Genomic DNA, 11,879 nt, shown 5'->3' with positions numbered 1-11,879 from the left:
TCAAATGTTGGAGCGGAAAGGACTCCAATAATAAACAACAATAGCAAATGGGGTCTTCCACGGCTGTCCAGCAGTTAAGACTCTGCCTTCCAATGCAGCGGGCAGGGGTGGGATCCCTGGTGGGGGAACTAAGGTCCCACATGCCTTGAGTGCAGCCAAAAGTTTTAAATAAAAATAAAGTCCCCTCCCTGTTCCAACATCGCCCCTCTTGTGGGCCACACAGAATCCCGGAAAAGCGGAGAATGTGCTGACCCTCACATAATTAGTGCAATCAACATTTTGCCTTTCGAAAAACTGGGGCAAGGGGACTGGGAGAGAGCCGAAAGTGGGGTCTTCGTGGGCATTTGCCGCGAGCTGGACTTTGTGATCAGTTCGTTCTTAGTACGCAGACACTTGCCTGAGGCCGCAGTGCAGAACCAGGACCAAACCTGCCACTCCCTACCCGGTGCTCCCTCCATCCTACTAGAGTCTCCCTTGGAAAACGGACCTTGGGAGGGGGCGGTACAGGAAACCCGCGCACACCCTCACTGTAGGCCTCCCACCGGTGCCCCCACCCCAGACCCGACGCCCCCAGTCCTAGAGAGACGACTCTCCTCCACACGCTTGGAGGGAACCGGGTTGCTTTTTAGGGCCTTGAGTGCAAGGATGACCGGGGAACATGGGAGGGGCGGGAGCCTGACCTGTTCTGAAGCCTGGTCTATGCTGCCATCTTGTGGCCACAGCAGGAAGTGCGCCCGTTCCGCCTCTCCGAGCAAGTTCCGAGTTAACACGGGTTGAGCGGGAACTGGGCACTGCGCTCCATCTCCTCCCGACACAGGAAGGAACGAGGTACAGCCCGTTCCTTTACAGTACATTGACAGCCTACAGTCCGGCCTCGTGGCCTCCAAGTGACGTGACCCCAAACTCAACTCAGCACCGAATACTCACCAAAATAGGTCAGCAAAAGTTTCTCAAAGAGAAGCATCAGGAGAGTGATGTTGAAGCTGCGCCTTGAAGGGCAGGTAGAGGCTTTCCTGGTGGCTCAGCTGGTAAAGAATCCGCCAGCAATGCGGGAGACCCAGGTTCCATCCCTGGGTTGGGAAGATCCCTTGGAGGAGGGCATGGCAACCCACTCCAGTACTCTTGCCTGCAGATCCCTATGGACAGAAGGGCGCGTGGTGGGCTTCGGTCCATGGGCTCAGAGTCAAACACGACTGAGCGACTGAGCCTAGGACAGAAGAGGGATGTCCGTAGTGGCTCAGTGGTGAAGAATCGGCCTGCCCGTGCAGGGGCCACGGCTTCCATCCCCGGCGGAGGGGATCCTCCCTGCCACAAGGATTGAGCCTGCGCTCTAGAACCCGGGAGCCTCAGCTACTGCGCCCATGTGCCACAGTCACTGAAATCTGCACACCTCAGAGCCACGGCAATGAGCAACCTACAAACCACAACCGGAGAGTGGACCCGGCTCACCGCAGCTAGAGAAAGCCCACGCAGCACAGCCAAAAATCAATCAGTAAATTATAAGCAAACAGGAAAACTCTCTGAATTTAAAAAAAAAGGGGGGGGGGTGGGCAGGTAGAACTGGAGGCAAGTGAAGGTGAAAGAAGGCCCTTCACACCCTTTTCTTGTGCCCTTTTAAGGTTGAGGCAATGCCTTAGGAGGCTAACACAGAAGGATAAAGACAGTCTCCGTAAAATCCAGAGATTTTACGAACTCCTCTTTGGAACTCCTCTTTGGATCCTGGCTGGAGTCACAGCTGAAGGGAAAAAAGAAGAAGTAGGCACTCCAGGTAGAGAGACTAGCCTGAGCAAAGGCACGGAGTCAGGAAAGCATCGTTTCTAAGGAATCCCATTTGTCCCAAGACAAGATCAGGTGTAAGGCGTTAAGGGCAAGATCATTTGGGAGCCTAATGGGCAAGGCTGAGTTTGTACATAGACCTTATGCAGTGGTCTTTGAGCAAGGGCAAGCTCCAGCAGGGATGTCTCCAGGAAAAAGCAGTATAACTGCGGAGGAGGGGCGCGAACAGGACAACTGAAAACGGTTGAAGGACACTCAGCACTGAGGGTGGTTCCTCTGGGAGCGCGGACGAGCCAGGGCCACGGGGAGAGAGGAGGGCTTCAGCTTGAGTTGCTCTCAGTGAGCATGTCCTTCACGCAACTAGGACTAACAAATTAGTAAAAGTGGAAGCAGTAGCGGTCACTCAGATGTGTGCAGACTACACAGTAAACAAAGCACTTTGACTCATGCATGCCTTCGACCAGTGTTTACTGAACCTGCTATGTGTCAGGCCCTGCGCTGAAGGGCTTGCGATCTATCAGTAACTGGTGGCTGACTCCAGTGGAGGAGGTGGACATTAACACCCCTGATAACACTATGGAAAACAGTGTGGAGATTTCTTAAAAAGCTGGAAATAGAACTGCCATATGACCCAGCAATCCCACTTCTGGGCATACACACCGAGGAAACCAGATCTGAAAGAGACACGTGCACCCCAATGTTCATCGCAGCACTGTTTATAATAGCCAGGACATGGAAGCAACCTAGATGCCCATCAGCAGACGAATGGATGAGGAAGCTGTGGTACGTATACACCATGGAATATTACTCAGCCATTAAAAAGAATTCATTTGAATCAGTTCTAATGAGATGGATGAAACTGGAGCCCATTATACAGAGCGAAGTAAGCCAGAAAGATAAAGACCATTACAGTATACTAACACATATATATGGAATTTAGAAAGATGGTAACGATAACCCTGTATGCAAAACAGAAAAAGAGACTCAGATGTATAGAACAGACTTGTGGACTCTGTGGGAGAAGGCGAGGGTGGGATGTTTCAAGAGAACAGCATCGAAACATGTATATTATCTAGGGTGAAACAGATCACCAGCCCAGGTTGGATGCATGAGACAAGTGCTCGGGCCTGGTGCACTGGGAAGACCCAGAGGGATCGGGTGGAGAGGGAGGTGGGAGGGGGGACTGGGATGGGGAATACATGTAAATCCATGGCTAATTCACTTCAATGTATGACAAAAACCACTGCAATGTTGTAAAGTAATTAGCCTCCAACTAATAAAAATAAATGGAAAAAAAAAACACCCCTGATAAACACATAAAATATGCGGTGTCCTAGAAGGTGCTAAGAGGAAAAATAGAGCAGTGATGCAGGAAAAGCAGTATGAGAGGCCAGGGTGGAGGGCTGCAGTTTAAAACAGGGTGATCATGTGACTTCCCTAGTGGTCCAGTGGCTAAAACGCAGGGGGCAGGGGTTCGATCCCTGGTCAGGGACTAGAACCCACATGCCACAACTAAAAGATGTCACGTGCCATAGCTAAAAAGATACCGCACGCCGCAAGGAAGATGGAAGATCCTGCGTGCCACAGCTGAGACCTGGCACAGCAGAATAAATAAATAATAATAAATAAAACAGCATGGTCGGGAAAGGCCGCTGTACAAAGGAGACATTTAAGCTAAATCTTGAGAGGAAGGATAGCAGGAAATCTTTTTAAGAAATGTGATACAAATGAACTTATTTTCAAAACAGACTCACAGACATAAAACAAATTTATGGTTGCTGCTTCTGCTGCTGCTAAGTCACATCAGTCGTGTCCGACTCTGTGTGACCCCATGGACTGTAGCCCACCAGGCTCCTCCATCCATGGGATTCTCCAGGCAAGAGTATTGGAGTGAGTTGCCATTGCCTTCTTCAAATTTATGGTTACCAAAGCGTAAAAGGGGTTGGGGGAGGGATAAATTAGGAGGTTGGAATTAACATACACACACTACTATATTTACGATAGATAAGCAGCAAGGACATACTATATAGTGCAGAGAACTCTACTCAATATTTTGTAATAATCTATAAGGAAAGAGAATCTGAACAATTTATTTATATAACTGAATCACTGTGCTGTACGCCTGAAACTAACAGATATTTTAAACCAACTATACGTCAACTTTTGAAAAGCTTTTTTTTAATTTACTTCTTAAAAGGCCTATATCCCCCCTCCCTTCCCTTTTTCCTATTAAAATGATATCTAAATCTGACTTCTAAGCCACCTCGGGCTTCCCTGAAAGCTCCGTTGGTAAAGAATCTGCCTGCAATGCAGGAGACCCCAGTTCAATCCCTGGGTTGGGAAGATCCTCTGGAGAAGGGACAGGCTACCCACTCCAGTATTCTTGGGCTTCCCTTGTGGCTCAGCCGGTAAAGAATCTGCCAATACGGTAGACCTGGGTTCAATCCCTGGGTTGGGAATATCCTCTGGAGAAGGGAAATGCTACCCCCACTCCAGTATTCTGGCCTGGAGAATTCCATGGACTACAGTCCATGGGGTAACAAAGAGTTGGACATGACTGAGCAACTTTCACTTCACTTCACTTCTAAGCCACCATGAAGTCACTCATTCTTTTCCTGGTTACCTCCCCTGTATGCTGGAATTATACATGTTAATAAATATATTTTTTTTCTCTTTTAATCTGTCTTTTATTACAGGAATGTCAACCAGAAACTTAGAAGGATAGAGGGAAAATTATGTTTTCCTCCCCTACAAGACTTTGGGGAAGAAAGCCATGTGACTATCTGGGGAGAAGCTTCCAGATCCCAAAGTGGGAGCATTTCTGGCATGTTCTAGCCAGCAAGGGAGCTGGGGTGGCTGGAGTGGAGGGCCGAGGCTGGGAGAGGTGACAGAGGTTGATACAGGCAGCCGCATAGAACATGTGAAGAACAGCTTTTACTTTTGAGCAGAAGAGCATCGCAATGTGATTTCCATTTTGAGGAGCTTTCTCAGGCTGCTGTGTGGGGACCAGACATCAGGGATATGTGCACAGAGCCCGGAGTTTCCTAAAGACTGGATGTGGGGTGGGAGAGAAGAGAATAGTCAGGATGCTGTCTCCATGGGGATGGGATTGCCATCAGCCAAGATAGGGTGGCTACAGCGGGGTAATTTTGGTGGGGAGGGGAGATTAGGAGCTCAATCTAGGGCAGGCTGAGTTTGGGATGTTTATTAAACATCATAGGGAGGATAACAAGTGAATTAATTTCAATCCACTGGGTAACCATGTGTGTATGCGTTTATATGTGTGTGTGTTTTACTTTGGGAAGATATGCAAACCATGAAATTTACCATTTTAATCATTTTTAAATATATTGTTTGAAGGCATTAAATTGACTCACATTGTTGTTTTTCAGCCATCATCCATCAGCATTATCCTCATAACATCCATCGCCAGTAACTTTCATCTTCCCAAACTGAAACTCTGTACCCATTAAACAATAACTCCTTTTTCTCCCTTCCCCCAGGCCCTGGCAAACACCATTCTATTTCTACAAATTTACCTATTCTGTGTACTTCATATATGTGGAATGATCCAATATTTGTTCTTTTGTGTTTGGTTTATTTCATTTAACACAATGTCTTCAAGGTTCATTCATGTTGCAACTTGTGTCAGAATTTCATTCCTTTTTAAGGCAGAGTAATATTCCATTGTATAGATATTCTACATTTTGTCTATCCGTTGATCCATCAATAAACATTTGGGTTTTTTTTCACCTTTTGGCTAATTGTGGATAATGCTGCTATGAACATTGGTATACACCTGTTCATGACTCTCTTTTCAGTTCTTTTGGATTTGTACCCAGAAGTGGAATTGTGAATCATATGGTGATTCTGTGTTTAGCTTTCTGTTATGAGGAACTGCTACACTGTTTCCCAATCAATAAGGCAACTACATCAATTGCATTGAAATCATCTCCAATCCTCTGTTCTCATCAACAGCAATGGATGAACATCCAATCTTGTGTGATTTTTCCCACTTATACACAGGAGGGACTGAGAATCAGAGAGGGGAAGGGACTGACAGGAGGTTGGGATCCTGAGCCTGTCCCGTTTCTCCCAGTGACTTCTCTTAACTGTTCTCTCCCTGGGCTCTGCGACACTCTTTCATGTCTTGGCCACAGGCTTTACAAATCCTGGTTCATCACATTTAGTGTGACAGGCCCTCCCTCAGAGGGGCTGCTGGAGGAAACATGAGCCAGTTTGTCTCTGGAGGGCAGTTTGGCAAAAACCTTAAAGATATGCTGATCTGTTCACCCAGAAAATCCACTTAGAGGAATTTATTCTCAGAAATTCTGAAAGACATGCAAGTTGAATTATCCGCAAGGATGTTCATCCAGTGCTGTTGATGAGAACAGAGGATTGGAGATGATTTCAATGTCCAAGTAAAGGAAACTGGTAACATTGTTTCTGCTTCATAAAGACAAAAATTACATAGCCATTAAAAATGCAATTGATGTAGTTGTAGAATTAGAATTCTGTTCATCAGTCCAGAAAGAGGCTTATGTGCATACATATACATGTGTGGGCTTCCCTCATAGCTCAGTGGTTAAAGAGTCTGACTGCAATGCAGGAGACTTGGGTTTGATCCCTGGGTTGGGAAGATCCCCTGGAGAAGGAAATAGCAACCCACTCCAGTATTCTTGCCTGGAGAATCCCATGGACAGAGGAGCCTGGCAGGCTACAGTCTATGGGGTCACAAGAGTCAGACATGACTGAGCAACTAAGTATGCACCTATATATATGTTACTGTTTTACATATATATATGTATATATATATATATATATATATATGGTTATTGTTTTATTTAATTTATATGCAGAGTACATCATGTGAAATGCCAGGCTGGATGAATCACAAGTTGGAATCAAGATTGGAAGATAGCCAGGAGAAATAGTAACCTCAGATATGCAGATGATACCATTCTAATGGCAGAAAGTGAAGAAGAACTAAGGAGCCTCTTGATGAAGTTGAAAGAGGAGAGTGATAAAGCTGACTTGAAACTCAACATTCAAAAAAACTTAGATCGTGGCATCCAGTCCCATCACTTCATGACACACAGAAGGGGAGAAAGTAAAAACAGTGACAGATTTTCTTTCTTTTTTGGGGCTCCATAATCACTGCAGACAGTGACTGCAACCATGAAATTAAAAGATGCTTGCTTCTTGGAAGGAAAGCTATGACAGGAAATCTAGACAGCATATTAAAAAGCAGACATCACTTTGCTGCCAAATGTCCGTATAGTCAAAGCTATGGTTTTCCCAGTAGTCATGTATGGATATGAGAGTTGGTCCATAAAGAAGGCTAAGCACTGAATAATTGATGCTTTCAAATTGTGGTGCTGGAGAAGACTCTTGAGAGTCCCTTGGACAGCAAGGAGAATCCAACCAGTCTGTCCTAAAGGAAATCAGTCCTGAATATGCATTGGAAGGACTGATGCTGAAGCTGAAGCTCCAATACTTTGGCCACCTGATAGAAAGGGTTGACTCATTGGAAAACAACACCCTAATGCTGGGAAAGTTTGAAGCAAAAAGGGGCAGCAGAGGATGAAATGGTTAGATAGATAGATGGATGGTGATGGTAAGGATGACTGACTCAGTGGACATGAATTTTAGCAAACCCCAGGAGATAGTGGAGGACAGAGGAGACTCGTGTGCTACAGCCCATGGCATCACAAAGAGTCGGACACAAGTGAACAACAACAACTGTTTTATTACAGGAATTTTTTTAACATGTACCAAAGTAGAAAAAAATTATATAAAAGATTCCCATGCACCCACCACTTAAAGTTAACAATTGCCAGTTCACAAACCACCTTCATTTATATCCCCACCCACCTCCTCCCTCATCACTACATATTATTTTCAAATAAATTCCAGGAATCATAGCATTTCACCATTAAATATTTCAGTATGTAGCTAGTAGCTAAGAACCCTTTTTCCGCCCTTTCCAGTGCCCTTTTAAGGCTGACGCAGTGCCTTAAGAGGCTAACACAGGAGGGTAAAGAAAGTCTCCATAAAACCCAGAGAAGAGATTTTTAGAACTCCTTTCTGGATCCTGTCTGGAGTCACAACTGAACTGGAAGATTTTAAGTCTTAGCACTTACTAGTATGTGTATAGTTAATACCAAAGTCTTTAAATTTAAACTTGACCTTCAAAAAATAAATAAATAAACTTACTGCAATAATTAAAAAAAAAGAACCCTTTTTCTTTAACATAACTTCATACAATTATCACACCTAAAATAATTAATCAGTTCAGTTCAGTCGCTCAGTCGTGTCCAACTCTTTGTGACCCCATGGACTGCAGCACAGCAGGCCTCCCTATCCATCATCAACTCCTGGAGCTTGCTCAAACTCCTGTCAGTGATGCCAACCAACCATCTCATCCTGTCGTCCCCTCCCCCTCACGCCTTCAATGTTTCCCAGCATCAGTGTCTTTTCCAACAAGTCAGTTCTTCGCAGCAGGTGGCCAAAGTATTGGAGCTTCAGCTTCAGCATCAGTCCTTCAATGAATATTCAGGGTTGATTTCCTTTAGGACTGACTGGTTTGATCTCCTTGCAGTCCAAGGGACTCTCAAGAGTCTTCTCCAACACCACAGTTCAAAAGTGTCAATTCTTCAGCACTGAATTTTATTTAAGGTCCAACTCTCACATCCATACATGACTACTGGAAAAGTAATAGCTTTGACTAGATGGACCTTTGTTGGCAAAGTAATGTCTCTGCTTTTTAATATGCTGTCTAGGTTGGTCATAGCTTTTCTTCCAAGGAGCAAGTGTCTTTTAATGCCATGGCTGCAGTCACCATCTGCAGTGATTTTAGAGCCCCAAAAAATAAAGTCTCTCACTGTTTCCACTGTTTCCCCATCTATTCACCATGAAGTTATGGGACCAGATGCCATGATCTTCATTTTTTGAATGCTGAGTTTCAAGCCAGCTTTTTCACTCTCCTCTTTCACTTTCACCAAGGGGCTCTTTAGTTCCTCTTAACTTTCTTCCATAAGGGTGGTATCATCTGCATATCTGAGGTTATTGATATTTCTCCCAGCAATTTTGATCCCAGCTTAAGCTTCATCCAGCCTGGCATTTCTCGTGTTATACTTTGCATATAATTTAAATAAGCAGGGTGACAGTATACAGCCTTGATGTACTCCTTTCCCAATTTGGAACCAGTCTGTTTTTCCATGTCCGGTTCTAACTGTTGCTTCTTGACCTTAATTTTAATTATTAAAATAATAATAATAATTCCTTAATAAAGAAACATGGTTTCTCTACTCACAAGACTTCTGACACTAAATGTGAGGATTTTCCATACCAAGCAATTCTGACACTAACTACTCATAGTTAGTACAGACCTCACAGATTAAAGGTTCAGTCCCCATCTTCAGACATCGATCACAAGTGGTGGATCCTAAGGTACCCACAGTTCTGTCCAACTCTGGTTACAAATTGGGGGTTCCCTCAACACCCTCCTTGGGTTCGATAATTTTCTATAATGGCTCACAGAACTCAGGGAAACACTTTACTTACTCGTGTGTGTGTGTGTGTGTGTGTGTGTGTGTGTAAGTCACTTAGTTGTGTCCGACTGTGCAACACCACGGACTGTAGCCCACCAGGCTCGTCTGTCTGTGGAATTCTCCAGAAAAGAATACTGGAATGGGTAGCCATTCCCTTGTCCAGGGGATCTTCCCAACCCAGGGGTTAAACCCGGGTCTCCCGAACTGCAGGCAGATTCTTTACCAAGTGAGCCACCAGGGAAGCCCTTACTATTGCCAGTTAAATATACAGGATAGTATAAATGACAGAGATGAACAGACAAATGAAGAATACAGAGCAAGGTGCAGAAGGGTCCCAAGTTCAGGGGCTTCTACTCCCAGGAATGAGTGCACCACCCTCCTAGCACATGGAGGTGTTCACCAACCTGCACCCTGCTTCTTAAAGTTTTTATGGAACTTCCATTACACAGACTTGATTGATTCAATCTTTTGCCCCTGGCAACTAATTCCATTTCCAGCCCCTCCCCCCTCCCCATAGGAGGCTAGAGAATGAGACTGAATGTTCTAACTCTCTAATCACATGACTGGTTCCTCTGGCAACCAGCCCTCATCCGGAAGTTATCTAGGGGCCCCAGCCACCAGGCATCACATTAACAAATAAAAAGACACTTATCACTTATCTCTCCAAAGACTCAAGTCTTAGAAGCTCCTGTGTCAGGAACCGGGGACTAAGACCAAACATTCTAATAAAAAAATGATTCTAGCACCCCTATCATTCAGGAAATTACAAGGGTTTTAGGAGCTCTGTGTCAGGAACTGGGAGCAGAAACCAAATATATATTTATTTTATCACAATACCACACAACATAATAGAATATCTGGTCAGGGAGTTACCTGGCACTCCAGTAGTTAAGATTCCACACTTCCAATCACAGGTCCAATCCCTAGTCAGGGAACTAAGATCCCACAAGCCACCTGGTGCAGCCAAAAAAAAAAAAGAAATCTGGTCAGTGTTTAAATTTCTCTGTAAAGAATCCACCTGACAATGCAGGAGGTGTAAGAGACAAGGGTTCAATCCCTGGGTCAGGAAGATCCACTGGAGAAGGGCATGGCAACCCGCTCCAGGCTTCTTGCCTGGAGAATCCAATAGACAGAGAAGCCTGGCAGGCTACAGTCCATGAGGTCGCAAAGAGTTGGACACAACTGAAGTGACTTAGCACACACGCTTATAAATGACACATTTTTTTTCTTTTGAATTTGGGATCCACATAAGGTACACACAAAACAACTGGTTGTATATATTTTAAGTCTTTCAAATAATAAGAACCTCCTCCCTGTATTTTCTTTCCCCTCCTAATGAAATGGTTGCAGAAAAGATGATTTGTCCTGTAGATCCAGATTGTTGGTCAACCTGATAGCCCGAGTCTGGACTTTGCTGATTGCATTCTCATGGTGTAATTTAACATGTTCTGCTGTCCTCTGTGTTGCTTGAAACTTGCTAGTTTGACCTAAAGTCCTGATCAGATTTAAGACTGTCTCCTCAGCAGGGGCAATTTATAGGTGGTACAGGAGAAATATGTTTCTCTACTGGCAACCTTAGCAGCTGTAGATGATTGATGCCCAGATCCATTCATTCATTCATTCATTAGGAGCTGCAAAATGGAAACAGTCTACTTGTATCATTCCTTTTTCTCTTAAGTAATTTTACTTATTTAGGTTGGCTGTGCTAGGTCTTCACTGCTGCATGGGTTTTTCTCTAACTGCGGTGAGTGAGGGCTACTCTCCAGTTGTGGTGTGCGAGCTTCTCATTGCAGTGGCTTCTCTTGTTGGGGAGCACAGGCTCGAGGGTGTGAGGGCTTCAGTAGTTGCAGCTCCCAGGCTCTAGAGCACAGGCTCAACAGCTGTTGAACATGGGCTTAGCTGCTCCTCAGAATGTGAGATCTTCCCAGACCAGGGTTTGAACCCGTGTCTCCTACATTGGCAGGCGGATTCTTTACCACTGAGCCACCAGGTAAGCCTGCTTTTTTCATTTATTACCTAGAATACTTCTATAAAGAGAATTACATCCCTCCCCTACATCTACAATTAGTTTCCACACAGTAGGCACAGTTCTTCCAGGAAAGGCAAGCTCACAAAGTAATGGTTCCCTAACATCCTCCAAAGGCGACTACTAAAGATTTTCTTTAATCATTACAAACTTGTGAATTTAAATATATCTAAAATGAACATATTCGATATGCTTCCATCTGTTATATTTATTGGGCTTCCCTGGTAGCTCAGTGGTAAAGAATCTACTTGCAATGCAGGAGACCCGGGTTCAATCCTTGGCTTGGGAAGATCTCCTGAGGGAGAGCATGGCAACCCACTCCAGTATTCTGGAGAATTCCATGGACAGAGGAGCCTGACCGGCTACAGTCCATGGGGTCACAAAGAGTCGGACACAACTGAAGCGACTAAGTAGCAACAACAGCACTGCATTTATTATTATTATAATTATATAAAATATAAACATTGTTCCCAAACCAAATGTCCAAAACAAGACAAAGTCAAGGAAATCCAGTTTCTAGTAAT

The 11,879-nt window shown here is 44.6% G+C and overlaps 1 non-coding gene and 1 pseudogene across 1 annotated transcript; both read left to right on the top strand.

The window, feature by feature from the left end:
- Nucleotides 1–1,606: 1,606 nt before the first annotated feature.
- On the top strand, nucleotides 1,607–1,737 carry LOC139039311 (small nucleolar RNA SNORA26; annotated as a pseudogene).
- A 6,028-nt stretch (nucleotides 1,738–7,765) lies between these two features.
- On the top strand, nucleotides 7,766–7,888 carry LOC139039310 (small nucleolar RNA SNORA26). The gene has a single exon (XR_011492628.1). It is a non-coding gene; the product is annotated as a small nucleolar RNA SNORA26 (small nucleolar RNA).
- The last annotated feature ends 3,991 nt before the right edge of the window (nucleotides 7,889–11,879 follow it).

Source organism: Odocoileus virginianus, chromosome 17 (genome assembly GCF_023699985.2).
Source record: "Odocoileus virginianus isolate 20LAN1187 ecotype Illinois chromosome 17, Ovbor_1.2, whole genome shotgun sequence".
Taxonomy (NCBI): domain Eukaryota; kingdom Metazoa; phylum Chordata; class Mammalia; order Artiodactyla; family Cervidae; genus Odocoileus; species Odocoileus virginianus.
Note: the sequence above shows the minus strand (reverse complement) of the source record. Positions and strands in the feature narration are given on the sequence as shown.